The 16,059-nt window shown below is 46.7% G+C and overlaps 1 long non-coding RNA gene across 1 annotated transcript in view; it reads left to right on the forward strand.

The window, feature by feature from the left end:
• Positions 1-15,859, forward strand: part of LOC113623425 (uncharacterized) — a 98,898-nt gene extending 83,039 nt beyond the window's left edge. The window contains exon 6 of the long non-coding RNA XR_003433927.1: positions 9,500-15,859. This is a non-coding gene — a long non-coding RNA (uncharacterized LOC113623425). The remainder of the gene's footprint in view (positions 1-9,499) is intronic.
• Positions 15,860-16,059: the final 200 nt, after the last annotated feature.

Consider the following 16,059-nt stretch of genomic DNA (forward strand, 5'->3'; position numbering starts at 1 on the left):
TGCTACAAGAATTGGACTAGACATTAACGTTCACAGAGGGATAAAGGGAGGATTTGCTGTGTATCTCATATCAGGGCATGGTGCCTGGCTTATAAGAAGCCCACGTTCCCATTGAGAAGGAGTGAGTCATGTGTTTACCAACCTCCCGCCATGCCGGTGCTGTCATATGTGTTTTCACTTGGCTCTCAAAACCAGCAGCAGGGTGGCTGCTGCTATCACCATTTTTCCACATGAGAAAATCGAGAATGAAATAGTTTGCCCAGCAGACCCTAAGTCAGCAATTTGAGTGTAAGTTTATTTGGGTAGTGATTCCACAAAGAACTGGGAAGAGATTGGAGAAGTAAGATGGTGTCGGGGGGGGATGGGAAGCGGGGGACAGCAAGGAAGCCAATACGAAGTGCGATAATGGGCAAGTTACTGCTATGCACTCAGGCTTCAATTCAACTGGGGATGTCTGGGAGATGGTGTAGCGCCCACCTGAGAAGGATGAAGAAGTTGTACTAATTAACCATCAAATCCCATCTGATATCTGTCTAGGGTTATTTCCAAAGTGTTAGCTCCCTGGCTCTTCCAGCCTGACTTGCTAATGGGCAGAACAAGATCTGATGGCCAGAGAAGCCCTCAGACAAAGAATCGCAGGGGTTCGTGATAGGAAGCCACTGGGGCCAAGGGAAATGGACAGGGGCTGGGGGGATAAGTGTGGGGCACCAAGGCTGTTTGCCTCCAAAGCCTTTGCTTTTTCCACCAGGGTCCCCAGTACCTTGTACCAACTGGGGGGACAGACCTGTGGCCTAATGCCCACCCCACTGCCTGTCCTGCAAACAGTTCTTACCGAAATCCTGTGCTATTTGCAAGACTTCCTGAAGCATAAAGGCTTTGAGATCAAGTCCAGAAGATTCTTCCCTTGGATGCTTCTGCAGTGTGTGTTTTTGTGTGATGGGTTCCGTGTGACCCAGTGACATGCATCATACTTGAAATACTTCCACTGCTGACAAAATAAATCAGCTCTCCCCGCCGTAGCGCCCAGCTTATTAGGGGAAAATGGAAAAGGGACATTAAATATTAATACTGCATATTTTCCTCTCCCTTGGCAACTTCTATGCGGCTGATCACGGCCCAGCCAGAGCAGCCTTCTGTCTTTCTTCCCCTGATGATGATAGGGGACGGAAGGGACCTTTGACAAGGCAGTGAGGGACACGAGTGTAAAACGGGGCTCCGGCTGACTTTCTAGCTTCCTGTTTGGGAGCACCCATGTCTCTATCAGATGCCGACCACAGCACCACGAAACTTCGTCTGCAGTGGAAACCCTGCCCCTCTGCCAGTTTGGCTTGGAAGCATTCACAGTAAGGAGAGAGCGCAGTTTATTGAAGGAAAGGTGGTTTCAGAGGAGGCAGCTTGGGAGGAATGAAGCTTAGAGAAGCAGTTGATAAGTCCTGAGCTGACTGACAGAAGAGATCACTGGCTTTGCCTCTGTGTTTGTTCCTTTTCAGCAAACATTCAATAAAGGAGCCCTCACGCATTAGCCCAGGCCACTGAGGAGGTGTGTGTAGGCACCTTTTAGGCCTCAGAGAGAAACTCTTCCAGAAATGCTGGTGTTTCATTTGGCTGATTTGTGGAAACCTCTGCACAAAAATCAAAAATTAATCCCTAAGAGGAATTCTCTTTTAGAATGCTGGGAATATGGATTTCTTAGTTTTTTTTCTTTTCCAATTAATTTTTCATTACACAAGTAAGGCATTAATCCAATTTTTAAAAATTAAGTCATTATGCATAAGGCTAGAGTGGCTTTCCACTCCCCTGCCAGGTCCCAATGCCCTGCTCCACCTCGGAAGTAAGTACTGGCAGGATCACAGCACGCGATCACGGGGAGGAGGGCTGAAGCTTCTATGTTTGTTTTTGATGCTTCTTCCCCCGAAACGCTGCTGTTGTTTTCAGGTGAGCTCTACTGTGATTTGGTCCTGTGACTGCTCTCTTTTGTCCCCAGATGTCCTCCTTCCTCTGCTCACACCATCTGCACATGGGCTCAATAAATTTCTTCCAATGGCCATTTTAATCCTCTGTGTCTGAGCTCAGGAGCCCTCGAGGGACCTATGTCCTATGGCATCGGGGCGAGCGGCTGCCTGGCTTTCAACACTGTCCAGCCTGTCCCTCCCTGCCCCCTCCTGTCTCCCTGCCCCTGGCCTCCTGTATCCCTGCCCCTGTCCTCCTGCCCCTGTCCTCCTGTCTCCCTGCCCCGTCCTCCTGTCTCCCTGCCCCAGTCCTCCTGTCTCCTTGCCCTTGTCCTCCTGTCTCCCTGCCCCTGTCCTCCTGTCTCCCTGCCGCTGTCCTCCTGTCTCTGCCCCTGTCCTCCTGTCTCCCTGCCCCTGTCCTCCTGTCTCCCTGCCCCAGTCCTCCTGTCTCCCTGCCCCTGTCCTCCTGTCTCCCTGCCCCAGTCCTCCTGTCTTCCTGCCGCTGTCCTCCTGTCTCTGGCCCTGCTCTGACCCTCTGGGGCAGCTTAGACACACCCCGCGGGACCAGCCTCCGGACATTTGCTCATGACGTGCCCTTCTGCTTCCTTCCCTCTTGATCACCCTCTTGTTTCAAGACTCAGCATCCTTTGTGAACCTTTCTGTCTGTGCTGGGTCTTTCATCTTAGAACTCATCTCCAGTTGGCACTGGAGCTTTGGGAGTAAAAGTTCTCTGGGGGTTGGGTTTGTTCCTCTTTTCACCCTGGCCACAGGGACTCTTTTAGGCCAGGGTCTATTCCGCAGTCAGGTACCATCATCAGAGCTGTTGTTGAGACCTGCTGTTGGCCAGGATTTGTCTCTGGTGCTTCACATCGACCGCTTCTCTTTTTCCTATTCCCGTGTATGGCTGAGGATCTTGGACCAAGAGAGCCTGTGTCCCTTGTCAAAAGTCCCATAGAGGGTACAGGTCAGAGGCGGGATTCAAACCCAGGGCTGACTCCCGAGTGCTTGAATGCTAAGCACAAATGTGGGAGGTGAACCTTCCCTAATTTTGCTTAACCAGTGGCCCTCCTCCGAGAAACTCCATGTCCATATCCACGGAGGAGTACTGAAGGGCGAGCCCTTGAGCGTGTGGCCCCCTCTGCCTGCCCTTTGTCCAGGCCCTGGGAAGGCTACGACCTGGGATCTGGAGGGGGCTGGGGGAGGCTGCCTCTCAGGCGGGCGTGGGCCTCCAGGGACCCTAGCGGAGCCCACAGCCATTTAGGTTAAATGAGCATCCAAAGCCCGGCGCAGAGGAGAGATCATGGGAAGACGTTATCCAGAGCTGTTTACAAGTGACAGTGCGAAAGTCCTCGGTGACTTTCTTGAGGAGGGAAGACACGTCCCTTGAGGGAAAATTAGGCAAATTGTGTGCCTGTTTGGGTCACGCAGGTTCAAATCCTCATCGGGGAGATTAACTTGTCACCGACTTGGCTGTCACCTTTGCTTTTTTCATGGCTTCCTGGGTTTCAGCATCATCTCAGCCGCAGGGAGATGGGGATGCACGAGTCCTCTCATTCCACCACCGGCATCAGGGGCAACGGGGCTGCATCTAGGGCACTTCGCCAGCTGCCTCTCGGGTTGTCCCCACAAAGCGTAATAATAACTGTCCCCTCTCCTGCACCTGCCGAAGCCTCTGTCATCCTCGAGGGTCCATAATCCCCCCTCTCCCAAGCTCTGTTATATCCGCCTCTCCTGATCAGAATGAAGTGCTGTGACAGAGCGTGAGATTCCCAGGTTCCACGAGGATCTGCAGATGGTACGTGAAAATACGGTTCAGTGGTCCAGTAAGAGTGGAAAATGCTCTTGTAAGAGTCTTGCTGCAGGACCTCTCAGAGCCCTCGATGTACTACTAATGTGTTGAATAACTCTCCTAGAGGGGGTTGAGATCACTTTCTTGAAATCTTTGATCATGGAACTGTTTTCAGAATAGAACATGTTTCCAGAGAGTGGCGGTCCATTCCTCACACCATAAGACCCACTGGAGCAGAGGGAAGATGAGACTCTAGAGCAGAGGAGACCTGGGTGAGGACGTTGCCTCCCCTGACTGCCGCAGGTCCCTGGTCCTCTGGGCCTCTGTATCCCCATCTCAAAGTACGGAGGACAGAACATCCTCCAGGAGTTGCTGAGAAGATTCAGTGAGCTATGGTTCTCGGTGCCTACCGGGAGCATGCTCAACTTTGGACTCTTTCCGCTCCCACCCGGCCACAGTACTGTACCCCTGAAACACTGCACGCCCTCTAAGGGGGCCTCTGAGGGTTGACCTGCACAATAACTACTTTTATATACATTTCCCCTCCCCACAAGATCGTGAGCTCCATGAGAGCAGAGGCTGTATCTTGCTTCCTTTAGTCCCTTTCTGTCTCAGCCAGGCACCTGACACAGAAGGTGCTGACATGTGGTCATTACGTTCATATTGAACGTTGTCACTTTTTCAATTATGTGGAATCACAAGTCTACGGATTTCTTAGAGAGTCTTCAGGGTGGGGTGGGGCCTATATAGGAAATAATTTACCTAAGGAGGGATAAGTGGGTTCTCTTTTACTTTTAAATCTACTGAAAGTTTGCTGTGCCTAAATTTTAAACAATTTTTCTATAAAAGAGCTGCTTGGGCTTCCCTGGTGGCACAGTGGTTGAGGGTCTGCCTGCCGATGCAGGGGACAAGGGTTCATGCCCCGGTCCGGGAGGATCCCACATGCCGTGGAGCGGCTGGGCCCGTGAGCCATGGCCGCTAAACCTGCGCGTCTGGAGCCTGTGCTCCACAACCGGAGAGGCCACGGCAGTGAGAGGCCCACGTACTGCAAAGAAAAAAAAAAAAGCTGCTTATTGTAGAAAGTTTAGAAAATATGGAAAAGCGTAAAGAAGAAAATTAAACTTACCCATAATCCCAACCACTGCTAATATTTTGATAGTCTTTTGCCATTGACTTTGTGTGTGTATGAATATATTATATATATAAACAAAAATGGATCACTTTGTTCAAACTGCTTTATAACCTGCTTTGTTCACTTAACAGTATATTGTAAGCATAGGTTGATGTTATTAAATTTTCTTCTATATCATTTTAAATGGCTGCCACATATTCTGTGATGTGGGCATAACATGATTTATTTAACTAACCCCTTGTTTTGATTGTTTCCATTCTTCTCTGTTATAAACAATGAAGCAATGAACAACCATATAGCAATCCCTATCAAAATACCAATGGCATTTTCCACAGAACTAGAACAAAGTAGTTCTAAAAATTTTATAGAAATGCAAAGATCCCAAATAGCCAAAACAATCTTGAGAAAGAACAAAGTTTGAGGCATAATGCTCCCTGATTTTAAACTATACCACAAAGCTACAGTAATCAAAACAGTATGGTACTAGCACAAAAACAGACACAAAAATCAATGGAGCACAATAGAGAGTCCAGAAATAAACCTGTACACATATGGTCAATTAATCTATGACAAAGGAGGCAGGAATACACAATGGGGAAAAGACAGCTTCTTCAATAATTGTTGTTGGGAAAACTGGACAGCTACATGTAAAAGAATCAAACTACCCCATATACAAAAATAAACTCAAAATGGATTAAAGAATTAAATCTAAGACCTGAAACCATAAAGCTCCTAGAAGAAAACATAGGCAGTATGCTCTTTGACATTGGTCTTAGCTGTAAATTTTTGGATCTGTCTCCTCAGGCAAGGGCAACAAAAGCAAAAATAAACAAATGGGACCACCAAATAAACTAAAAAACTTTTGCATAGCAAAGAAAACCATTAACAAATAAAAAGGCAACTTATAAAATGGGAGAGGATATTTGCAAATGATATATCTGATAAGAGATTAATATCCAAAATATACAAATAAGTTAGACAACTCAGTATAAAAAAATCTGATTAAAAAATGGGCAGAGAACCTGAAGAGACATTTTTTTCAAGAAAGCCATGAGATGGCCAACAGACACATGAAAAAATGCTCAACATTAGTAATTATCAGGGAAATGCAAATCAAAACCACAATGAGATATCACCTCACACCTTTCAGAATGGCTATTATAAAAAAAGACAACAAACAACAAGTGTTGCTGAGGATGTGGAGAAAAGGGAACACTTGTGCACTCTTGATGGGAACACAAATTGGTGTAGCGACTTATGGAAAAAAGTTTGGAGGTTCCTCTAAAAATTAAAAATAGAATTACCATATGATCCAGCAACTCCACTTCTGGGTATTTACCTGAAGAAAGCAAAAATACTAATTTGAAGATATACGCACCCCTGTGTTCATTGCCACATTTTTCACAACAACCAAGATATGGAAGCCACCTAAATGTCCATTAATGGACGAATGGATAAAGAAGATATTGTATGTATGTGTATATACACACACACACACACACACATGCATGCACACACACAATGGAATATTACTTAACCGTAAGAAAGAATGAAATCTTGCCATTTGTGATAACATGGATGGACTCTTAGGGCATTTGGCTAAGTGAAATAAGTCAGACAGAGACAGACAAATACTATATGACTTTCACTTATATGTGGAATCTAAAAAGCAAACCCAAACAAGCAAGCAAACAAACAAAACAAGACAGAAACAGATGCATAATATAGAGAACAAACTGGCGGTTTCCAGAGGGGATCAAGGTGGAGGGCTGGGCAAAATAGGTGAAAGGGGATTAAGAGGTAGAAATTTTCTTGTGATTCCACATAATTGAAAAATAAATAAGTCAAAAGGATGTAATACACAGCATAGAGAATATAGTCAATAGTATTGCAATAACTTTGTACGGTGACAGGTTACTAGACTTACCGAGGTGATTAATTCACAATGTATAAATGTTGAACCACTATATTATACACCTGAAACATAGAATATTCTATGTCAACTATACTTCAATTTTTAAAAAACGTCTTAAGAGAATTTTTAAAAGGATGGCTATTTTGTCTCAGTTACCTGTCCCAGCATCTCTTCCTTGTCTACCTTCCTTTTCAATGAAGGTGTTCCCTGGGCTCTTTTATTTCTATTCTGGCCTCTCTTTGGTTGAGAATTAGCACTCAACTGGCTGAGTGCCACCCCTGCCCCCATGCCGGTTTCATATGTTATCTGTATATAGAAAACATCTATAAATTTCACATTATTACTTGGGGGCCAATAATATCCCAGTTTAGAAACTCATGTAAACTTTTATCCAAAGCCATCCAATGACTTTTAAAACAAACGTTAACTTTCCCCTTGCAAAATCCAAACTTATCATAAAACTTTAGCTTTCAAAAACCAAAATTTCTGTTTAAACTTACTCTCTTCTTCCCTGCCCCCTACTCACCCCCCCACAACACGCTCCCCAGCAGAAGTCTCTATATGTAGATAATTTCAGATACTTTCATAGGATTTAAATTGAACAGGAGAAAAAAAATGAGTCCAGTTCCTCACGCCCAAAGAGTGTTTCCAGAAGGTTTGAGGCTATATCAGTCTCATCTTCCAAATCGTGGATCATCCTCCAAAATATTTAACTGAAATCAATTTTTGAGTTTTGAAATCTGGTTTGATTTTTCCTTACTTCCTAAAAGAAACAAAAAGGGAGCACACACACACATATTCCAGGAGAGTTGGTGCTTCCTCCTGTGAGCCATTTATCGTGATCCAAAAGATTTACTCAGAGGCATAATTAATTGGAACTTATTTCAGTGGAAGTTATTTCCCTTCATCTCATTACAGAAACAAAAGAAGATTATAGACCAGGGGATCCATGAGGTTTCAAGAGAGTCTATTGATGAATGAAGTTGGAAGGAGTTGACACACGGTCAGAGATGGTTAACATCCAGAAATTCTTACAAAGAAACAACAATTCTTTTCCATTAATCCCGCCTTGCTTCTTTGATCTTGAATGGTACCATGGCTGTAAGTTAAGTGCAGAGTTACCGTGGCATTAAAGGCCCCCAAAGACCTTGCCTTGGAGACGCATTCTTCGAGAATTTGGAAGATTAAAAATAGCAACGATAATAAAAGCAAACAAACAAAACAGAAAAAAATGTGAACAAGCAGAGAATCCGGTAGAGAGATTTTTAAGCTATTATACTGTAAATCTGCCACCTGTGCTCATTAGGAAACGCACATCTGCATTAATAGGGAAACGGATGATGTTGGGCCTGGAAAATTTGAGTCACGGTTGCCTTTTTCTGTAAGATGAAGTAATTAAAAGAAAGAGAGAGTTGGGAAAAGATACAACTGGAGAGACACTTCAAGGATTTTTCAGCAAATCACCTACTCATTTGTCTTTTGTCCTCTTTTCATTTTTCCTATGGTTCTCCGAGCTTCTCTGAGGCTCTCAGAACTCCAGTAAGGGAACACGTGGAAGTTTAAGAGCCCTAATATTTTCGGCAACTTTTTGAGATGTGAAAACCAAGACGGGGCTCAGGGGGCCTGTCCTCTCAGTTTGTATCCCCTCGTGACCCAACAGACTGAGCCCCAAATCTTGTAACGTTCTTTTAACTCTGGAAGTGGCCCGAAGCCATTAAACATTCCTTTAATTCTGGAAGGGGTGAATGTGGCTGGAGAGGGAGGATGTCATCACCCAGCACGGCTGGTGGTCAGGCTTCGTGCTCAAAATTGTCCAATTAAAGAAATAAAAATGTAGGCTCTGTCGGGAAAAAATGCAAATAGGTGGCTTGGGGTTAAGATTTTGAGTGGTTTGGTGGTTAAAATTATGCTCTTGTTTATGGGGGAAATGGATTTTTTAAAAAAAGTCTATATACCGTGGGTAAATTAGGCAACCATCTATTATGTAATTGAGTAACAACATAATCCTAATGGTGAGGCAGGCCAAAGCCGGTGCAAATTTCGGGGACTTTTTCATGCTTCTTCCTTTAGCGCTTAAAACAGCAACAGTTTTGGGGAATTAAGTCTCTCTTTTTTCCTTTCAGAGGGTGATATCTAACAGTGCTTTCTTGCAAATTGGAATTCTTAGGGGGTGGGGTGAGGCTGCAGGGACTCAGGCAGGACCGGGTGTGTGTGTGTGTGTAATCCTGCATGTGTGTGCACCTGGGCACGTCCTAAAGTCTATTTATAGTGGATGCTATGGTGCACCCCAGATTCCTCTTTAGAACAGGGGTGCTTATTAACTCAGCTGCTGGCAGGGATGACTGCCGGCCAGCCAGCAACCGTCCTCGGCCAAAGGGAGCTGCTTGTTTGACTGTGTGCCTAGTCCCTGTGGCATCTTGAGTTTAATGACTGGTCCACGTCGGGGTATACGACCTCAGCCCCCTATGTGGATTCAGGACAACAGCGGGGGCCATCCTGGCTCCAGAGCCCCCATGGGATCAGCAGAGGCCTCTGTTGTGACTGTGCAGTGGCCCAGCCTCTCCCTCAGCCCAGTGCCGCTTCCCTCCCTATGCTTCCAGGTGTGGTTGGAGGAGCCTGCCCCAATATGCCTCCCGCACAAGAGCACCTCTGAGTCTCAGTCTGTTGTCCAGGGAAACTGCCCACTGACAAGTGTCTTCTCCTCTTCATTTCAGGTGGGTGGTAGATGAGAAATGGTGGATCTGCTGTTGTGTAATCACAAAGGTAGCTTGATTCCATAACTTCACCAGATGTTTCTGGAAACAAGGCTGTTCTTTTCGGGGCCCCTGAGATTGCTGACTGTGGTGGAACAACCTCAGGGGGTTTGCGATGTTGGAACGTTTCCTCTCACGTGGCCTGTTATCCTGCCTCAAATGCTACCTTTTTTCACTTGTTTCTTTTCACCAGATTATCCTGTCACAAATCTCTTAAAGATGCAGCGTGGCTCTGTGGAGAGAGAGATCATGTCCGAGGCCCAGCTCTGCCACCTACCTGCTGTGTCATCTTGGAATTGACAGAGCACCTGTCTGGGCCTCAGGAGGTGGGGCTTCAGGGATGAGACCTGCCTACCTTACAGAGCAGCTGTGCAGTCGAGGAGATGCTGTGTGCAACATGGGGAAGGGACAAGGCCTCAACACACACCTCAGTTAGCATCTCAGCTGGACCTCAACAACCAGCCCCAGCCAGGCCCTGCCAGAGAAGGGCTCGGAAGAGAACTTAGGAGGGGCCCTGGGCAGAACCTCTGATTTGGGGACCAGGCAGAATCGAGTTCACATCTCACCTCTACCGTCCATTTGGGCAAATTATCAATACTTAGCCTCTTCTGATTCAGCTCTCTTATACATATTGATATATTAGTGTAACTATTATAGGGTTGCTTGTGAAGAGGAAATGAAGGAATTTAGACAACGTGTCCAGAGCACAGTTTATGAACTCAATAAATGCTGGCTTTTGTTAGTAGCAGAATGGAGTGGACCTCCAGCTCTGTCGCTTACCAGCCCAGTGACTTCAGGTGAAATAGTTAATAACTGTCTGAGCCACAGCTTGTCTATCTGTAAACTGCAGTGACGCTGCCTATCTTATATGGCGATTTTGGGGGCCGACAAGAATGTATACAAAGGGCGTGGTACTAACAGGGTCTCAGCTATTATTATTCATGTTGTTATTTTGAGGAAGTTTATCTTTGATTGAGGGTCCCAGATAAATAGCAGCAAAACAATGGGCCAATGGAGAAGTTAAGTGGACCATTATGTACAGAGAGCCCCAGACAGAACGGGTCACGGCTTTCTCACTGATGGTGGGAAGTTCCCCAGTGACTTCGCCTGCCAAGTTATTTGTTTCCTAGCAGGGAAATAATACATGGAACTTGGCCACCGTAGGCTGGAGTCTCACTGTTTTCTGGGAATCACCTGATGTCAGGATTTGCAACCTGAGTGCCTGGTCCAGAACAGGGAGCTCTGCCAGGCCACAGACAAAGGTCCCTTTGGTCCCCAAGCTGGCATTGGCCACTGCCTGCTGAGGGGCTTGCAGGCATCATGTGACTATCCCTACTTAGATCCTCAGATAGAGACTTGGGCCATTTCTGGGCATTGTGTCCCATCCACAACTTTGTGAGGGTATAAGAAAACTTATTTTTTTACTACAAAAATATGTGGACAGACCTACTTAATACTAAAGAAATCTGCCTTATCCCAAAGGAGGAAGCAGACATTGTGGTGTCACAGAAAGAACCCCGGGATGGGGGTCCACCAGGCAGCCTGCGCCCTCTCTGGTGACTTGGCTCAGGGATTGCTCGTTGCAGAGAAAAAAGCTCTTTCCATTTAGTTCAAATAAAAAACATCGGCCTTACTGTAAGTATTCAGGGTCAGCTCCTGGGACCCCTGCTGTAGGAAGTTCAGCTTGACCTCACAGCAAGTGGGAAGGCACCCCCTCTCCCGGGCACACAGGGAAGCCTGTTTCCACAGCATCCCAGACATCCGAGCTCAACTCTCCTCCTGTGTATGACTTTCCCTGCTGGGCCTACCTTCCGCTCCCCCTTAAGCTGTCTGCCTGTGGCTGTGGCTGACCTCGGCAATGATTCCAGACTCGACACTCACAGACACAGTTGAGACCAATGATTCCTCACAGCTCACAGACACAGTCGAGACCAATGATCACTTGGTCTCAACTTTAAATACCGAGGAGAGAGAATTTGATTGGCTTAATTTGGATCAGGTGTTGGCTCCTGGTCAGATCAACTGTGATTAGGGGCAATGGTCCCATGAGGCCGTGGGCGGTTCCTCCTGGAACTGTGGACAGAGCAGGCTCTCCAGTCAGGGGATGTAACAAAGCAACCATGGACATATGAGAAAATTGGTTCAACTTTATGGGTTGTATTTTCTTCAACTGCAAAATAATAATAATTATTATTGTATTAGCCATTAAGTGTCAGATTAAATAATTTTACATATAGAACCCAGTTGACCTCCCCTCTTTCCTGCCAACTCCTATACCTGTTGGGTCAACTGTGGCCACATAACAATAATCCAGATCCCCATCTCGTAGGATAGAGGAAGTCCACCCTCCAAGGAAGTTCTCTTCTCTAGGGTGTTATTGGGAACCTGAGGACTGTGTGTATGTTCCACAAGTCTACCCAGGTGGTGGCCTGTCATCCCTACCAGCCTCCTTGCTCTGCATTATTGCTCCCCTTGAGCTCAGCTGGCATCTCTAGCATCGTGTTTTCCAGGCTGTTGACACTCACCCTTGTATATCTGCACCCCTGACATGGATGTGAGCTCCTTCCCTCAGTCCCCAAAGCATAGCTAAGGGAGGATGGAAATGGTATAACTGCCCTCTCCAGCTTTATTGAGTTATAATTGACAACTAAAAATTGTATATATTTAAGTGGTACAACGTGATTTTTTTAAAAATGGAAATCTTGTAACTTTACTGAATGTTTGGGGACAACAGAATTTCACAAAAACACTAAGCTTGGGCTTGCATAGCTGTTCCTGGGCCTTCCTGAGGCTAGAGGACCCAAAAGGTACCCTCAGAATATTTCTGCTGAGGAGTTCAGGCCATTCTCAGAGAGAGGAAGGGCTTCATCCCTTCCGGTCCAAAGGCCACCTCATCGCCTTCACCAGGATTCAGCCCAATTGCAGGAAGCCTGGGAGTGGGAACCTCCTTTCCCTCCGGGGGAAACTCCCACTCCCACCTGTCAGGTTGCCATCTGACACACCCACAGTCACCACAGACCTTTCTGGTTTCATCAGGTCTGCTTCCTCAGTTTAAACAGTCCTGCCGGGGCAACTCAACAGCCTCAACCCAGTACTGGGGGCCAAGCCTGCACCTCCCTCCTCGTCGGGGTAGGTCCTGGCGCTGGATCGCTTGTGAGCTCATTTTTGGTCAAAACAACAAACTCATCTCCCAAGAGCATACAGTGATTTTTTTCAGGCATTGGACACTGAAGTTCCAAGTTTTACACAAAAAATTTTCTGATTTTAGGATTTATCTGGAAAGTCTCCAATGGACATTTGTAAACGGTATACATTAGGATGGGAACTGGCCTTACCAGTAGGACCGAAATGACTCAGTGCTGTGGTCCCTCCTTAAACAAAGGGAATGTCTGTTCCGAGGACAGATTGACTTTTTTTCCCCTCATAAACTACAGAGACTGTCTGAAATTCCTCAAATGGCCACTTTCCAGCCTCAAATATTTAAAGCCCTAGTCTCTTCCAGGTGCCTTGTTCTAGTAAATTATCTCCTTTGATCCTCCCAAGAAATTTAGGAGGGAAGGTATGGTTTCCTTTGTTTCACAAAGAGGAAACTGAGGCTCAGAAGTGTGGGATAATTAGCCTACAGGTGGTAAACAGTAGGGTGGGATTCAAATCCAACATGGACCTTTGTCCTACAGCACCCTCATCCCATGACCCTTTCTGCTTCCGATGGTCTGCAATTCCGAGGGCCTTATGATACTGGGAGGCTCTGACCCTGGCCTGGGGGAAGGCAACTGTGACTCCCAAGACTTGAGCCCAAAGGACAGTGCAAGCTGCCTATTTTGCAGGGCCCAGTGCAAAATGGAAACGTGAGCCCTTATTCAAAAGTGCTGAAGAATGCAACACCATGAGAGCAGAGCGTTAAAGCAGGGACAGGTCCTTGTGAAGGCTGGGCCCTGTGCGGGCGACAGGCCTGTGAGCTGGCAGCCAGGACGAGTCACCTAGCTCCTGGGAGAAGCATGGGCCGCGGGGCGACCTGGTGCTGGAGGACACTGGGATGTTTTCCAGCAAGCCTGCTCTGCTCTCTCCCCTGTCACGTGGCATGATCGTCAAAGGAAGCGAGAGACCCATGGGTTGTGTAGACCAGATAATTTTTGTAGTTTAACTGCTTGGATTCCTCCGCTATTGTTGTTTTGAATAATCTGTGTGGCTTTTGAAGAAGTGGCTTGAACTGATTTGAGCCTTATTCAGAGGTGAAGAAGTCGCAGGCAAAGGGAGCCTGGATGAGAGAGGAGCGTTCAGTTGGTGCTGCAGGTCTCGGGAGTGGAGGAGCCGGTGCTGGGTGCTCAGCAGAGGTAGCGGGGACAGAGGCAGCTGGAGAGCTGTGAGCGACAGTGCTCAGCTCTAGACAGCAGAATGACAATCGGAAACGTAAAATCCCAGGCGGAAAGTGAGAAAGAAGCGAGCAAAACAAACCCTCAGCTCAACTGCAGCCGAAAGAGGGGGAAGTTAAGAGAGGAAATGGCTCATCAGTGTTGCAAATGGGTAGCAGCCTCTGCTGGACGACGGGACACCCCAGTTGTTTTCCCCAAGGGCAGAGGCATTTGGGCACTTGGCTGGGTTTCCCCAGGAGGTGGGGTTTGCTAGAGAGAGTCTAATTCTGGCCAAAGCCTCCCGAATTCTCAGGTCACTGGTCTGATCTCAAGCTTTGAAGGCCTGCTTCCAGCTTTGTGACTCTTCCCAGGGTCAGTGAGCAACCTGTGTGTAGTCTGGGGGCCAGCCTTGGAGGACAACGGCTAATGGTCAGGTGTGGTCCCTGCCCTCCTGGAATTCTCAGTCTGGAGGGGGAGTCAGGAAAATGAGCAGGCAGGTGGACAGGCAGGGGAGGTGTTGGGGGGAGCACAGAGGAGGAGTGCCTCACCAGGAAAGGTCTCTCCCCAAGAAAGCCACGTTCAGACAGAAATCTGAAGGATGAGCAGCATTTATCCAAGTGTTGGGGATGATTGAGGTGAGGAGGGGATCCCGGTTAAAGGGAAAGCATGTGCAAAGGCCAGGAAGTAAGGAAGAGGGTGTTGCATTTGAGTGATGGACATTGACTGCTAGGAGAGACCTTCCCATCCACACATGTTAGTTGAGTGGCTACTACCTGCTCAGGGCTGGACAGCCATCCTATACACTTGATCGTGCCACTCTCCATCTGTTGCTTTTCCCATTGCACACCCTTTCCTGCTTCTCTGTTTTCCTGATTCTTTCCATCTCATACTTTGATTGGCTCTCTCCCTTGGATTTATTCCACGTATTAGCAGAATACAAGTTCAGCTGCTGTTTCCAAGATCAAAATAACATTGGCTTAAGCAAGAAAGATGGAAGTTAATCTCACTTTCATGAAATTGCCCAAGAATAAGCAGTTGGTTGTGGAGGTAGCTCTGCAGAGGTGAGGACCCAGAATCTCTGGCTCGTTTTCTTCCACCATCCCTGAGGTATCATTCTTGAGGACATGCTCCAAAGTGGCTCTCTACCGTGTCAGCTTTCCATGAGGCAAGATAGCGACAGAGGAGCGCACTCTCCTTTTTTTAAAGGTCATGCCACGGAAATTGTACACATCATTTCTGCTCACATCCCATTGGCCAGAGCTTGGTCATGTGACCACACCTAGATGCAGGGAAGTCTGAGAAATGTAGTCCAGCTGGTGCCCATGCTCAGTGAAATCTCAGAAGTAAATGGATATTCAGATAATCACAGACTCTGTCCTATTCTATTTCTGGTTTGTGATCTTGGAGATCTGTCTTCACAGACTAATAACCCAGTAATGGCTCTCCTATTTGATTCAGCCCTGGGCTCCCCATCTCTCATGTAAACACTAGAAAGGCAGAGGACATCAATGCTGGAAAACGAAATATCATCCTGTGCTCAGCTAAAACTTACAAAAGACAAACCAAGGGGTAAAACATTTATGGGATGTGTTAGGTCAATAAAAATTCCTCTTCTCAGGCCAGGACAAAGGCGGTCTACACGCTGTATTTAAAGAAGCTTTGTTTGTTAGATTAAACGCTGGGTGAGTCCTCTTTTGGGCCTTAAAAGCTCTCCATCCAGAAGAGATGATGAAGCCACAGACTTGCCCATAAGCCCTTAATCAAGGCTCGGCCTGAATTCCTCAGGCTTTGTTGCTTCGAAGGGCAAGGAAGGAAAAAAGTGACGGATTGACAAGGAACACTGGCAGGTGGTGAATGTGTTCCCTGCAAAGAGCCTTCCGGAGCGTGAGAGTGCTTATGAGTGAATGGGTTCAACCTGACGGAAGATCCAGATAATCCAATAAAACACTTCTTGTTTTCGTGACTAATGCAACTGTCATGCTCCATTTCCAGGAGCTCGAACCATCTAAAAGGGACTCTGAGCCTTGAAGTTCACTTTCTGGTTTGTACAGCATTAAATTTTCATCTCAGCCCTATCTCCAAGCTGTCTACCTTTATTTTAGGCAATAACAGACTAAGTAGGAAGAGATTGAGATGGGAGTAAGATCATTTTGTACAGTCCAGACCTCG

Source organism: Aethalodelphis obliquidens, unplaced genomic scaffold, assembly GCF_003676395.1.
Source record: "Aethalodelphis obliquidens isolate GAN/ISIS:26980383/991018 unplaced genomic scaffold, ASM367639v1 scaffold11, whole genome shotgun sequence".
Lineage (NCBI taxonomy): Eukaryota > Metazoa > Chordata > Mammalia > Artiodactyla > Delphinidae > Aethalodelphis > Aethalodelphis obliquidens.